The sequence below is a fragment of the Dipodomys merriami genome, unplaced genomic scaffold (assembly GCF_024711535.1).
Source record: "Dipodomys merriami isolate MVZ:Mamm:240054 unplaced genomic scaffold, mDipMer1.0.p SCAF_4, whole genome shotgun sequence".
Classification (NCBI taxonomy): domain Eukaryota; kingdom Metazoa; phylum Chordata; class Mammalia; order Rodentia; family Heteromyidae; genus Dipodomys; species Dipodomys merriami.
The window spans coordinates 91,886,853-91,902,919 of NW_027205603.1; the positions used below are offsets into that span (position 1 = coordinate 91,886,853).

At 46.6% G+C, this 16,067-nt stretch overlaps 1 long non-coding RNA gene across 1 annotated transcript in view; it reads right to left on the bottom strand.

Annotated features, from left to right (window-relative positions):
- Nucleotides 1–13,541: 13,541 nt before the first annotated feature.
- Nucleotides 13,542–16,067, bottom strand: part of LOC138806352 (uncharacterized) — a 3,933-nt gene continuing 1,407 nt past the window's right edge. The window contains exons 2-3 of the long non-coding RNA XR_011365814.1: nucleotides 15,366–15,443; nucleotides 13,542–13,609 (exon numbers count right to left, since the gene is read on the bottom strand). This is a non-coding gene — a long non-coding RNA (uncharacterized lncRNA). The remainder of the gene's footprint in view (nucleotides 13,610–15,365; nucleotides 15,444–16,067) is intronic.

A 16,067-nucleotide genomic window follows, 5' to 3' on the forward strand; every position in this document is an offset into this window, starting at 1 on the left:
TCTGCATGCAGAGCTCTGAGGTCAAGATTTTTTCATCCTCGAAGTCAGACATTTCCTCTATATCCAAGTGTGACTAGCCAGTGTCCAGGGGACCCAGTGACACTTCTATTGCTATGGATGATGCTATATGATCATAACATTGTAATGTTCAAATGACAAATCCATTAAGGGTCATATCCACTGGGTACATCTGCCACTAAGAGCAGCAAGATCCAATGAAAAAGGAAGGACAGTGTCACGTCTGAGGTTTGCCTTTGCGTTCATTAACTGTAACCTTAGCAAACAACCCTGATGTCTACAACTATCTATCTGTTTATTATTATCCCCTTCAGGGATTTTTCTTTAACAAAGGAAGTTTTGGAATGAGTTGACTTAAAATAGGCTGTCTGGCATATGCAAAATTCACTTTAGAAAACTCAAACTGTTACGTCTTCCAGGAAGCTGAAACCAGGTTTGAAATTTCTCAAAACAAACTGACATGCGATTAAAATTCACTTAGAATACTTTCTTATGGAAAGTCTTAGGGCCAGGCCCAAGGAACAGCTGAGAATCATCTACTGGAGATGCAGAAGACAAGGACACCACCAACCTACCCAGAGTGTCACAGCAAAGGTCCACTGCACAGACTGCACACTGAACCCTAATTAACTCATGATATAGGCTACAATTTTATAAAGCTTCCTAAGAAGTCCTGCAATCTCAGGTGCAATCCAGAGTCTTGCAGTGGTAGATTTATTTATTTATTTATTTATTTTTGGGTCCGGTCGTGGGGCCTGAACTCTGGGCCTGGGTGCTGTCCCTCAGCAATTCAGCTTAAGGCTAGCGCTCTACCACTTGAGCCACAGCACCACTTCTGGCTTTTTTCTTTTTTGCTTATGGGGTGCTGAGGAATCGAACCCAGGGCCTCATGCATGCAAGGCAAGCGCTCTACCACTGAGCTACCTTCCCAGCCCTGCAGTGGTAGATTTATGACAAAAGGTTGTGGCAGTTTGGGGCCATGTCATGGAGACACTAGCTTTTTTTGTGATGCAGGTATAACTACATTTCAGCTAACTTGCTCTGCTAGAGAGATTGGATGTGAAAATATTACATAGGTAGACCAATAGACAGAAAAACAGAAGGATAGATGGATAGGATTGGCTAGAGGCCAGATGAGTAGCTAGATGGTTAAAGGATGGATGGAGGATGGATGGACAAAGGAATAAAGAAGTTTCTGGAAGAAATAGGTGTAACATGAAGGCATTCCTGACATGGAGATCTACCATTCGGATCTCCACCAACCTCAGCCTCTATCCTTGCTCACAACCAAGGTGCCTCAGATTCAGGGTTGACTAGGAAATTGGCCTTGTCCCTTCATAGAGAAGAAAACAGGAAAGAAGCAATGATGTGCTGAACACGAGGATTTGTGCAGGATTTAGTCTCACACAGCCCAACTCTTCTTTACACTGCTTTTGAAAATCCTAGCATCCCCTTTGCCTGATTTACCATGCAGAGTGAGAACTCAGTCAGTCAACCTTTGTAGGAGAAACACTCACTTTGTCCTAGCTCTAGCCCTCCCTCTTGCTTGGATTCTAATAGATTTCTGGGTCTCTTCTCTACAACTGGGGCATTGCAAGCTGGCAGCTCAGGCTCCAGCATCCTATCTTGTCCTTTTAAACTTCTTCCCCTATCCAGACCCCTGGTTAAGATGTCCTGCTATTGCTCTTGAACTTGTAGCTCTAGACAAACGGCACACCTGGCAATGTTCTTTCTTTCCTGTCTTTGCTCATGGATAGAAGATGTCCCTTAGAAGGACCAAGGGCAACTGCAGGCCAACTTTCTCAGCAGAAACTATAAAAATCCATTTATATCCCCCAAGTGAAATAGCACTTGGTCTCGACAACTAGGGTTAGTTTGGCAGATGACTGCATTTCTGAAATGAATGGCACAGGTTATAATGAGTAAATGAAGAGAGGGGAAAAAAGAAATATTAGCCATGATTCATACCACAAATTGATGGTAGGACAAGTTGTTCTTGAGCATCTTGATTAGATTTTAATCTTGTTTTAGCAGCAGTAGCTCAAGGTAATGTTTGCTTAGTGCAAGAACATCATGTGGATTGACACATAGGTAATTATGCTATTTATCATACAAAACCCTCTCCAGTGGGGAAAGTGTGATAATTCTCTGGTGCTTGAGAAGACTGGGGACAAAATAATCACACTGGCAAGAGAAGAGAGCAGGAAGTCCTTTCCTAATGGTGTTGGTGTGAAGGCTCCAACATGTATTCTTGCAGAAGGAACCCTGGCTGGCTTCTCTGGGTGTTCACACACAGCCAACCCTCCTGCTGCCTCTCCAGCTGTCTGTGCTTCAGACGGTCTGGGTTAATAAAGCGTTCCCTTTCCTGCTCTTTTATATCGTATAAGCCCCTGTGGCTTCATGGCCCTCTCTCTTCTATTCCAGCCTCAGAGCTGTCTCCAGAAAAGCTGCTTACCTTGCTTTGCTTTGCTTTGCTTATGCACACTCTCTCAAATATTTCCTCATATAAAAAATACTCTTAGTGTCTCTCCTCCTCCTTTAGGCATTATAGTTCATTTCTGCAGCGTGCAGTGCACAATTTCTTTTCTATGACACAGATTAAATCACAGTGGCTACTTGCTGAAACATGTTCCCTGGCTTCCTCTTACAATGGAATAAAGTCTCCCTATCAGCCTCAGGTCACAATGTTCCATCCTCAGCCTCTATGTGCCTTTCTAATGCTCCCTTGCAAGTTCACTGTTCAGGAGCCCTAAATTCTGTGCATCTAACCCGCTTCATACTGCTATGGTACATAAGCAAAGGCATGAAAGGGTTGAGGTCCTGCAAAGATAGCTGTATTGTAAGAAATATGGAGGAGTAGATGTCACACCTTGTGGAGGAGGAGCTATTGTGGAAAAACTGGAGGGCATGAACTTGGTGCTTCTGAATCGTGTGTGTGTGTGTGTGTGTGTGTGTGAGAGAGAGAGAGAGAGAGAGAGAGAGAGAGAGAGAGAGAGAGAGAGAGAGAGAGAGAGAGATGGTAGACTGTGAGATAATAGGTGACAGTGGGTAGATATAGATGATAGGTGAAAGATAGATATGTATAGATAAGTGTGAGCTGGTAGCAGCAGCAGGCGCTCCACAGCATCCTCTGATCCGGAAGCGCACCGCCCTCAGCTTCATTCACCATCAACAAGGGCAAGGGATGACAGTGTTGCTTGTAGCTGCTGCCAATGCTGCCAGGCAAAAGGGGTGAGAGTCTTCAGCAGCAATGTGCTGCCCTAGGAGAAAGCTCCCCCTTGCCCAGCGTGTATTCCTGGCTGAGTGCTGAGGTCCTGGGCATCTCTGGGCCTCAGTATTGTGCATGAGTAACAAGCCCACCTACCACGGAGCCTGGCTGTGCCGGTGATGTCTGCTTACACGCTGAAGCCACAGCTCTGGAACTTCTTACCTTTCCTTGTCCTCTGAAGAATACCAGCTTTCCCTCTTTTTGTTTTGAACTGGAAGAATCGGGTCCACTGATCCCCAAATAAACTCTTTCCTCTGCTGTAACTTCTCTTGCCCCAGGGGCCCTTCCAGGACACATGTAGGCACAGAATTGAGTTCCCATTTTGTTTATATCGAGGCCTCTCCTAGTCTGCTGTGAGACTACAACAACAGGATACCGAGGCTGGATCATTTACAGAGAAGATGCACTGACTTCTCACGGTTTTGGAGCTGGCAAGTTCCATCACAGGCCCTGGGAGGCTCACTCTCTCCTCTCAAGATGATGCCTGACATCCTACACCCTCCAAAGGGCGGGGGCTGTTTCCTCACATAGCAGAAGGTACAAGGGGGGAAAGGTAAAATTTCTCTATTAAGAAAAGTTATGGAAGCTAGGTGCAGGTGGCTCACACCTGTAATCCAAGCTACCCAGGATGCTGAGATCTGAGGATCGTGGTTCAAAGCCAGCCCAGACAGGAAACTCTGTGAGACTCTTATCTCCAATGAACCACCAGAAAACTAGAAGTGGCGCTGTGGCTCAAGTGGTAGAGTGCTTGTCTTGAGCTGAAGAGCTGAGGGACAGCGCCCAGGCCCAGAGTTCAAGCCCCACAGCCAACAGAGGAAGGGTGGGGCACGGAGCCTGCAGACTCATCCACCTCCCAAAGGCCACATCCCTCAGGAATGTTTCACAGGGGAATACTTCAGCAGGACAGACGCAGCCAAGCCAGTGCAGAGACCTGCCCTCTCCTGCCATGGTCTCTCTTGTAACTCCAGCACCTCATGCAGAAGGGATCTCCTTCCAAGGCATGCAGCTTGGGGACGAAGCTACTGGGCCTCGGAAGGTCCGTGCACCCCTCCTTTGGCCATGCCCCTCACAGGCGAGGAGCACCCATGCTGAGACACACACACACACCAGGAGGGCTGCCTGCTCTCCAGAGCCAGATAGATGCATGGCCAATCCCAGCTAGCCCGCCTGGGCTTCCTCTTCCGCAAATCCCACCTGGACCCTGCTAGCAACAGTAGAAAGGATGAGACATGCGGCTGTCATTACACATCCATGCTGTCCTGGTCCAGTGTAGACCATGCTGGGCTGCAGAGTCCTACAGCATAGAGCTCCCCACAGAGCTGAACTCACAGCCCAGTCCATCGAAGCCACCGGGGGCTGCTTCTTCATCTCTCCTCCCTGGGATGGTGACATCCATTAGCGAAGGAACAAAGGTTCGTGGTTCTCTTGGGTCCCACTCAACACTGAGTGGGCTAAAGGTGTTCATCTAGCAAGGTTGAATGGTCTCACCGGGAGAAGAAAGGAGTGAATCCAACCAGGAATTTATTCTTGTTTTAATCAGTCTTATAACCAGCCTATGATGGCCACTGGAAGACAGTGCTGGTAGTGACATACATCCCGACCCCTCCCCCAGGTGAGGGGATGGATGTCTGTGCATAGCAGAAACTTCTGGACCTGGATCCTGGATGCCTGGACGCCACTGGAGCGACTTCACTCTGCCTTTTCTTCGTCCCAGACAAGTCTTCTCACTGTCTCAGTCCATGTCTTGTACAAGTTCACCATGACAGCGACAGGGACTTAATGAGATGAATTGTGAAGGGTTCTAGCAGAGCGGTAGGCTCATGGAGGCTTTCCAAGGACAGTTGTCAGTGGAGAGACAGCCACGGGGGTTATTAGTACCAGACCTGGGAGTAGTCTCCAACATGAGCTTTCAGGAATAGCGTCCCGCAGGCTGGAGGGAGGAAAGGTGTAAGAGGAGTGTAATATTTGTCTAACTCCCTTACTTTTCAACCAGGGAATCTGGTCCACTACCAAGAACACTTGTCTGCTGCCTGGTGCTATCGCAGAGCCCAACCAGCCCAGCCTGGTGGGCAATCTAGTTTTTCTGCCAACAGTGGCAAGTCAACCCCAACAACGTTCAAGATTCAAGGGCAAAATAGAATCTCAGGAATATTTGAATGAAACATTTAAAATATATTTTATTTTTATTTTAAAGATGACATACAGAGGAGCTACAGTTTCCTAAGGCAGGTAACAAGTACCTTTCTTTTGGGACAGTGTCACCCTTCCTTCACTCTTTCCCAGTTTTTACCTCCTGCCCCCACCCACAGTAATGCAAGACTTTATTTATTTCTTTTTGCCGGTCTTTGCCAGTTGTGGGGCCTGAACTCTGGGCCTGGGCACTGTCCCTCAGCTCTTCAGCTCAAGGTGAGTGCTCTGCCACTTGAGCCACAGTGCCACTTCTGGCTTTTTCTGATTATGTGGTACTGAGGAATTGAACCCAGGGCTTCATGTATGTGAGGCAAGCACTCTACCACTGAGCCACCTTCCCAGCTCCTAATTTAAGATTTTTAAAACTCAGAATCGATGCCCAAAAAAAAATCCTGGGAGAATAAAATAGCACATTTTAAAATAAAGACAGAATCTGTGTTTCCACTTGCATTTGCCCTCTGCCTCGAGCACCAGTGAAGCTTAGAACAGCATTATTGATCCTGTCATGCCTCAAAATGGTGCCTCTTCTATTAGCTCTGGTCAACCTCACTAACACCTTTGGGGGTCCTGATCACCTCTCTGCTTAGAGGTAGCGAAGTCAGGTGACTTCCCCGGGTGGTAATTGGCTGCAGTCCAGTTGTCTGTTGCTTTCCACAAACAGGTGTTCTTCGAATGACGCTTGACTGAGAACACTCTTGGCTCATGATGGATACAGATGCACGTTTTTTTGCTGGTAGTTATCCTATTTTCATTTTAGCGTATGATAGGGAAATCCACTAACATATTAAATATGAGTTCGCAGATATTACTCAAAAGGAAGCCAAATTAACGAAGGTAAAAAGCAGCAGCACACTGGATGGAGGAGGAACGTGGCTGGGGTGCTTTCCAGATGGAGCAGCCATGCCAGGCCTGCCCTGATGGTCCTGTCCCCATGTCCTCTCTCATCCCATTCCTGGGCTTCAAACCAAGACACAACCAGGCTCTTGCAGTCTTCCTGACTCTGGAGGAAGCAGAGAAACTAAACAAGGGTCCTGAAACAGCATCTCCTGATGGGGGCTCTGAGCCCCTCCCTTCCCCCCCCACCCCCACCGTCCCTGAAGCCTCTTCTGCTCCTCAACCCTCCCTGCAGGGTTCACCTCCTCCAGCGCTGTTCTCATTCTCTATCAAAAATGTTTTTACTGATGCTCAGCTGAAATCCAGGGCCTCCTCATTTTGTGCCTCCATCCTTCTTGGACTGTCTCCGGTATGTTTTTCCTCACAGGCCATGGGCTAAGTTCAGTGCATGGGCTGTGACATGCCCTGCATGCTTCCTTGGGGCTGGTCATGCAGTGTGCCCCGATTCCTCCAAGCCTCCCCCCTCCCGAAGGAGGTACTTTGTCTTCTGCAGGACTTCTGAAGGCTCTAAACAGATCCATTTCTGCAGGTTGCTATCAAAAGCAGGAAAATCTCACCCCATGAAATCATAACCGGAAATACCAAGCCGTCCTTCATGAGGCATCACACAGAAAGAAAGTGCTGAAGGTCTGCTGAATACGGGACAGTGCAGAGGTGCCAAACACTGGCCAGGCTCAGCCTCCTCCCAGCACAAAGTGGGGTCACGGAGAGGAAGGCACTGGACACCAAAGGACCCCCCCCCCGTGTGTCAGGGCTTGACCACCTGCTTCTGTGAGACATACCCCCCTCCCAGCCACTTCACCTCTCTTCTGCGTAAATGAGGCTCATAATAACATCCTCTTGCAAGTGCCTTGGGAGCGTGTGAGGATCCAGGTACACAGTGGCAAATGATTGTTAAGGATTTTCTATGACATTGGTAGGTCTCATCGGTCATAGCACTGATCAGATTAAGCGAAGGTGTGTTTCCTGTGTGTCTGTGCTCCCGTGCACTACCCAGGCACCCTTTGCTTTGAAATTAATCATGCACCAATCTGAGAGCTCCTTGAGAATGGACCTGCGTCCTATTTCCTTTGGTGACCCAGTACCTGGCGCCATGGTGTGTTTTTCTTTCAGCTTCAGTGACCTCTCTTGCCACTCTGTCCTACCCACTGGGACCTTTGGAGAAGAAGCCCGCTCAGAGGCAGCCAGCTCAGTGCTTCCTGCCAACTCCTCTATTCTTCTCTGACTACAGGGGACATTCCAGAAAGGAACCAAGGTGAGACCAAGCCAGACAACCTCACGAACATCTCCATAGCAACAGCTTGTCTGTCCTGCACAAAGGATCCTGGCTGGTTATGCAGCCAAAGGTCAAGTTGTCCCTGTGAGGCCTCCCTGCCAAGCACGCCTCTCAGAATGGGGCTAGCCATCCACGCCTCCGTCCTCTCTGTCCCAAACCCCGGGGCTGTGAGAGGTAAAGACAATGGTGACATAACTACCACCTTAGGAAGCAGAGTTCTAGAAATGGAAAATTGGCCTGGGATCTATTGGTCTGGCATCACTTTGCTTTTATGCCTGCTTGGGGACCCTTTTTCCCTACATTTTCTCTCTTCCTAAATGAACCTACAGCCAGTTCAGGGTTTTAAATGGCCCCAATAACCCACTGTTATTGGCACGCAAAGTGCGCCATCCCCTGACTCCACAGAAACAGCAAGAAATGGAAACACGATGTTCACAATTGAGAAGAGGGAAGACAGAAACAAAAAGATGGCCTGAAACGGCATCTCCAACTGCATCAGCCCGTAACACAGCATCTCAAAGAGCATCTGCAGTGCCCTTGGCACATTTCTTGAGAACACACATTTATCCAGCTTCTGCATAGAGCTAGAAGAGTCCAGGTACATGTTAGAAAATGCTGGGGAAAGACAAAGAGGTCCCCAGCCCCAGACAGACTCCAGTTTGCAAGTTCAGGAGGTACCTCCTCCACTGGGTGTCTTACAGCCCAGGGAGATGGGAACATTCTGGAAGCTGCCTGTCCAATTTGTGCATTTGACTTTGGACAACTGCCTCAACCCTCCCACACAGTTTCCTGATTATGGCGGGGCCAAGGAGCTGGATGTAACCTCTCACTGATCACTGCTAAGAATAAATGATAACACCACCTAAGGAAATATGCCTTGAGAAAATATGAAAAGCAATGATAGGTTTGAGAGCAAGGGCTTTGCTACTGAAGGACCGAAGTTGACCAGTGAGCTCTGAAAGAATGACAAATAGGATACATCTGTTTGATCTGCTTTGGAGAAAGTTAATCTCCCACAATCCTACAGTCAACTGGTATTAACTCCGTATGGGTGGGGTGAGGGTGGGATGAAGTCCTCACTGTTCTAATGATGTCCTCAGGTTTAGGCTTTGGGATGAAGTCCTCAACTGTTCTAACGATGTCCTCAGGTTTAGGTTGGCGCCATTGGAGTGTCTAAGGCAGACAATGCACCTGGACAGATCTACTAGACCTGGAGGCGAGAGGCACTCAATACTACATGCTTGCTCCAACCTGAGAAGGTCTTGCAAGTCTTGGCTGATGGGTTCCAGGTCTGACAATCAGATGTCTTCTACCTGCTCTCTAAAGGCAAGCAATAAATGTGCCCTGTGCAGAATACTACCTGGTTGCTGGCCAACACCAGTATGGCAGGGTTTCAAGCGTTCTCCTTCTAGTAGCTGGGGTATATTCGCATTATCCAGCAGGCCCTCTATGCACTCAGGTATTTCAACATGTACCTGGGTAGCACTAGATCTCACCCATCACTTACTGGACAGCCTCTGTAAATGTTTGGGCATCTACAATGCAGTTGTGGCAGCAAGCTGTGGTCCACACAATACAAAGAACTCTTCAAACTTCACAATGAAAAACAGATCCACCTATTTCCAAAGATAGGGAGAAAAGTCTCAAGGGACACTCAGCATGAGAGATGAAGGAGTGAAAAATAAACATATGAAAAGATTCTCACTGTTGTGTGCCACTAGGGAATGGTTCACACAAGATGACACCTCCATATATCTGTTAGAATAACCAAGATCAAAAACCTCAACAACACACTGCCTGTGGCATTGTGGAACACCAGGAACTCTCCTGAAAATGCAGAATGGCTCTGGAAGGCATGCCCGTGGCCTCTTATCAAACCACATGCACTTCCCCATGTAATCCAGCAATTTTACTGTTTAATATTTATTCAAACGAGTTGTAAAAGTATATCTACACAAGAGCCTACACACAGATGTCTATAGGAGATTGCTTCATAATTTCCCAAACTTGGGAGCAACCATACTGTCCTTCATTAGGTAAAGCACTCAAAATGAGCTACCTAGTGGTGAAAAGACATGGAGCAATCTTAAATGCATACTGCTGTGAAAGAAGCCAGTCTGAAAAGGCTACCAATGGGAAGAATGGGACTCTGTGTCATTATGGGAGAGGCAAACTATGGAGACACTAAAAGATCAGCAGCTACTAGAGGGGAGGGAAGAGTGAGGGGTGAAGGGCATTGGTGGATGCCTGGTATGACATACACATGTCCAAATCCACATACTATCAAGAGTGAACTATAATGTAAAGTATGGATGCTGGGTGGTCACAAGGAGTGCCCATCACTTGTAACAAATACACACTGTAGCATGGAGGCTGGTATCTGGGAAGGCTGTGGCTACACGGTGTCTAGAATATATGGAGAGTCTGTACCTCATCTGCTGTGAACCTAAAACTACCCTAAAGAGAGACTATTTTAAAATAACAACACAAATGAAATAAAATAGCAAATATTAAAGGGCACTGCACTTGATCAGGCTAAATACTTTTTAACAAAGCTGTGTGTGTGTGTGTGTCTGTGTCTGTGTGTGTGTCTGTGTGTGTGTCTGTGTGTATGCTTATACATACTGGATGTCAAAGAAATTGTGCTTCTTGCTGTGGGTCATGGTAAGGAAGGCTTGAAAGTCACTGGACTAGAGGACTCTGGACTCCAGAGGTCCCTAAGATTATTTCTTTAAACAAAAGCTGTGTGTGTGTGTGTGTATGTGTGTGTGTGTGTGTGTGTGTGTGTGTGTCTGTGTGTGTGTGTGTGTGTCTGTGTGTGTGTGTGTGTCTGTGTCTTGTGTCTTACGAGGTTGCAAAACCAACTGAGATGGGAGATGTTAAAAGGGCCCCCCAAAAGTTCATCTCACTCTGCAAGGATGCTATTTCTTTCCGACCTGACACCCACTCTCTTCAGGATTGGCACCAATTAATAGAACACAAGAAACAGATCTCTATTCTTACTTGAAAAAATCTCATTAACCACTCTGGAAGGTGGTTTGTCCTCAAAACAAAAACAAACAAAAACTAAACGCCTCCATACATCATTTTTATAATAACAATAAAAAAAACCCTAAACATAGAACTACAGTGTGATCCAGCCATGCCATTCTTGGGTATCTGTCCAGAGCATCACAAGTCAGGATATTATAAAGGCACTTGTACACCCATGTTCACTGCCTCCCTAGTCACAATAGCCAAGTTATAGAAACAGCCCAGCTGCCCTACAGTGGATGGAAGGATCAAGAAAATGTGGTACGTATGCACAATGGAATTTACTCATCCACTAAAAAGAATAATATTAGGTCATTTGCAGGGAAATGGATGGACCTAGGAAAAAAGCGAAGTCAGTCAGGCCCAGAGACACAAATGGCAGCCACGTGTTTTCTGTCAAACAGGAAAACTAAAATACAACTATGCACGATAACATAGGCAGGGTTCAATGCCTTTACACATAAAAAGTCGACTAAAGGATAATATACTTTGGGGGAGGAATCCAAAAGCGTAACTCCTCTGAACAACCAATGCACTGCTTATCAAAACAAATAACAGGAAGTGGACCTATGTTTTGGAGGCTTGGCAAAGGTGGGAATGCAGGAGTGGAGAGAGGAAGGATGACCAAATGCAGTCATCGTAGTCAACACCGATCATATAAAACAAGAATTATGGAACTTGAGAATAGGGACAGGAAGGGGAAATGGGGCAAACAATGGGGAGAGGAAGTGGGAGAGAACTCATCCCCCAAAGGGTGACATTGTCCAAAATGCATTGTACTCAGAGCCTGACTTATGAAATCATAACCACTTGTTAATATTTAAAAAAAATCCTATCACATCCATGCTTCTCCACTCACAAAGCCTTCAACCTTCTCTGAAAAGTCTTATACTTCTGGTCCTTAAATAGATGTAGAGCAAAGAAATGGGCTTGCAAAGCAGACTCTGTGTAATCCCAGAAGTATCGATCACTTGGGCCAAATGAATGGTTAGGTGAATCCATCAGTCTAGCAGGCATTGGCCGGCCAGCAGCAGAACAAGGCAGAAAAGTATTTCCAACTGGCCATGGTGATCAACTTCCTTGTGGGTGCATTTTTCACAGCATAAGACCGACTAAAGCTGACCTCCTGCCTCAGGGGACCTTGTCCCCTGTGGTCCCACAGAACCAGGCACACCTGCAGGGCCTCGTCCACTGTGCAGAGCAGAGTGGCTCCCGTGGGAGGCACCACCACCACACCCTAGCACCAGCCTGCACATAAGCATTCGCTCGTGTATTCATTCCCATTCACTGAACTCGTGGATATGGTACTGTGGTTTCCAGAAAGAGAAGGACTCTTTCAGGAGTTTGAGGGGTGCTGGTGAGCACTGAGGATGAGGAGAAATGAATCTTCAAGAGACTGTCAGGAGGAAACTCATGTTTATTGAGCTCCAGTTTATGCTAGCAGTGTGTCACACACACACATAGACACACACACATACACACACATTCCAAAGCAACAGTTACACAGCCAGAACCCCAGAGATGGATTCTCTAGCTCCGGTCAGTTCCCCAGCCAAGGCCCCCCATGATGGATAGACAAGTGAGTGTCCAACAGGAAGAACTTGAGGGGTCTCACCCAGAGGGCAGAAGCAGAGTCACACCCCACACTCGCTCTTCAACTCTGGCCTTCCCAGCTTTGGCCCAGACACAAATTTATATTCCCTCAAAGTTGTTGTCAACTTAACTGTTTGGCTTATGAGAGTCTGAAGCACCAGGGAGCTTGAGGGCACTCCATAAGTACTTTTCATGGATAATACTTCCTCTTCCTGCTTCAGGTCATCCTCCTTGGAAATGGTGACTGTAGGATTCTTTTCCCCTGGGCATGCTCTGGGTGGAGCTGAGAACAAGCTCAGAGAGTAGCTCCAATCTTGAAAGTTTCCTTCCATGGTATGAGGTGAATTCAAGTGTCTGGTTAGGCTGCACAGCACCAAGTTTCCAGAGAATCAGCAGCCTTACTACCCATCACGCTGTCAGAGGAGCTGAGAACCACCTCCTACCCACAATCCAGCTCTCCTGGCCTCAGAGGAGAGTAGAAACTCGCAAGTATTAGCATATGTAATAATAATAATAATAAACAATAATATTAATGATTATCTGACCGGCTGGCAGCATCTGTTGGTTTTAATTATTTTTGAGGTCTCCCAAGAAAATAAAAGAGGGAGGAAGGACAGGAAGGAAGGAAGGGAGGGAGGAAGGGAGGAAGGGAGGGAGGGAGGGAGGAAGGGAGGAAGGAAGGAAGGGAGGAATGAAGGAAGGGAGGAAGTAGGTAAATTCAGCAAGTGTCAGCCTCTATGCTCTCGTCCTTGGAAACATTTGGTGATATTCCAACATTCAACTTGCTTGAAATCTGTCACCATTTCTCAAGTAAAAATGGAAGGGGTGGCAAAAGAGAAGGAAAAGAAAGGGAAGGAAAGAAGGAAGGGAAGAAAAGGGAAGGAGGTAGAGGGAAGAGGGAAGGGAAGAGGGAAGGGAAGGGGAGGAAAGGAAGAACAGGAAAGAAGAAGGGGGAGGAGGGTAGAGGAAGGAAACAGAGATAAGGAGGGAGGAAAAAGATAGGAAGGAAGGAAGGAAGGAAGGAAGGAAGGAAGGAAGGAAGGAAGGAAGGAAGGAAGGAAGGAAGGAAAGAAGGGATGTTTTAAGGCCTCTAGCTTCCCTTTGAGTTCAAGTTTTGGAAATCCACCACATTCTTCTTTCCAGAATTTTCTAGTGCCCCTTCACATTTCCAGGCCGGGCAGCAAGACTGGCAAAGTAGGCACACTGGGAGGGGTCACACTGGCCAGGGGGCCCAGGCGGGCCCGGGGGCCCAGGATGCCCAGCTGGTCCCGTCTCTCCTTGAGGGCCAGGACTCCCTGGGAGTCCGTCCTTAGCATACCCAGGTTCTCCTGGTTGACCTGGTCAAGGGAGCAAAAGAAACAGAACATGGTTCACATCTTTGATGAGAGCAGATGAGCCCTGAACTCACTGCTCCTTCTCAACCTGAACTCAGATCTTCTTGGAGAGAACACCGCCCCTGTTGGGTGCTGAATGACGAGCACCAGCTGCCAATGGCACCCCGACATGTGGAGGTGGGGGTGGCCTTCTCTATCTGAACTAGCCCTGGAGGCCCCTGTCCCCAGAGATACCTGGTGACATTACATCATCCAACTTGTCCCAGATCTGCCACCTTTGTTCAGCTTTATTGGTATATTAAATTTCAGCCACATGCTTGGACTTTATTCATCTATTCTTTCAAATCCTGATCAATGATGATATTCAGGATATAAAATAACTGGCAGTTTATATAGACCAAAGTTCAGACTTAGCAAACATTACCTATAGAAAAAAATCTATTCCTCCACTTGTCAAGAATTATAATATCACACATAATCAATTTATTTTCCTTTTAACTTTGGCAACTGGAAAGCTTCACATTAGGTATAGTGGCTAATTGTGGTAGTGATACTTTAGTCCGAGTAAGCATCTTGTCAGAATACTCCCTGTCGAATAAATGGAGTCAAAGTTCTGTGCAATGTGTCTATAGACAGCCCATGAATTCTGTCAATGCTTGGTAATAGTTTTTCCAACTACAGTCTGGCTTAGACCAAATTTTCAGACCAGCAGTATTACTCATTCTTGGACTTAGAATCACTGAAATGTGCCATTCATCCAACCTCACATGGGTGCAACTTGCTATAAACTGCTGAGTTTCTGGTCTGCCTTTTTATCTCTATTGAAAATTTCCCTTTTAGGAACATATTCTTTATGTCATAACCTATTAGAAAGTAGGAAAGCTAAGAATTACATAATAGTTCTAATTATCTTCTCTAATAAAAGTAACAATATATCTAGCAAGTTGAGAAAATCATAAAGGAATAAATGATAAAATTAAAATTACCCATAGGTCCCAATAGTTCAAATGAGCTCAGGTCAATATGGAAAGTAGAATTCAGCTCCCATATATGAACCCACAACGAGGTCCAGTTTGGCAACAGAACAGTCAAGGTTGACTCCTGTTATGTCACCAATGCAGACACCAAGCTGCATGGCTAACTTGTCCCCATTTTCCCAGTCACATCTGTTTCACGACTGCAAGTTCTAACTCCAGTACAGCTGACCACATACCACATGCACAGCATTTCCCAGACATTTGCTGAGACCTATGAATGTGGCATGAACAAGTGCATGGCGAGAGGAAAAGGGTTCAATATTCAAGTGAGTCTGAAAACATGAGGTCAAGTGAAATAAATATCGCTTTCCCTGTAATGCTCTCTAGCTTCTATAAGTTAACCTGCCTGAGGAATGACCCAGAGGGAAACAGCACCAGTATGCCTGCACTTATTTAGTCCTATGACATCTCTTCCCCTCCAGGACCATTTCTCAGTACTTCTTGTCATTTAATATTATTCTGTACACATTTTTAGGTGCCATGCATTCTTTCAGGACAGGTATACAATGTCAAATGATCCACCCAGAGCAACTAGCAGATGCACTTCTCAGTGGGTGACCATCAAAATCTGTTCTTCTGTTACGTGCTGGGAGTTCTGATTCATGAGATACCTCTTAAGAAATGTAGAACTAGGTACTGACAAATGGCCCGTGTGAGGTGTGCATTCCTTGTCTCTGAGTAGATGTCCACCTCCCTCCATACACACAGCAGACACTTCCTACCTGGGACACCAGGGGGCCCCATCTCGCCTCGGAGGCCAACTCCAGGGACACCAGGGTCACCTTTGGCTCCTCGCTCCCCTGGTGAGGAAAGCACACACACACCCTTAGTGATGAAGACCCACAGTGAGTGAGGACAGACAAGGCGTCTAGCCTGCAGACGGGCAAGAACAACCCGGAGTCATCAGAGCATCGACTCAAAACTTCCCTGGCTCACCCTTCCCCAGTTCCCAGGTCCACATCCATCTCCTCCCACATTGCACACGCACATGTGAACACATAATCAAATACACACAGTTCTACATAAACACAAGCATGAGCCACCCACATACCCATATCCATATGCATTAGCAAATTTACTCACACTCATAGACATACAGACTCACTCAAAACAGGCCACCAAACACCCCCTCCATTCTCCTCCCTCCCCACACAGGTCCACATGAATGCCTTTGTTCATGTCTACACCATCTTCTAGTATTTCATCTGAACCTTCAGAAGAAGAACCTGAGTGATCACTAAACAAATTCAATGTACTAAGTAATATGGACACACAGTAATAAGTGAAACCAGCTCACACTCAGGAAGCTTGAAATCCAATAAGGTAGATGGAAGGGGGAAATCATGGCTTGAGAGTACAATAAGCTTTCTACTAGAATTTTTTTTTAAAAAATGACAAGCTATCCTCTGAGAGAATATGTGGAT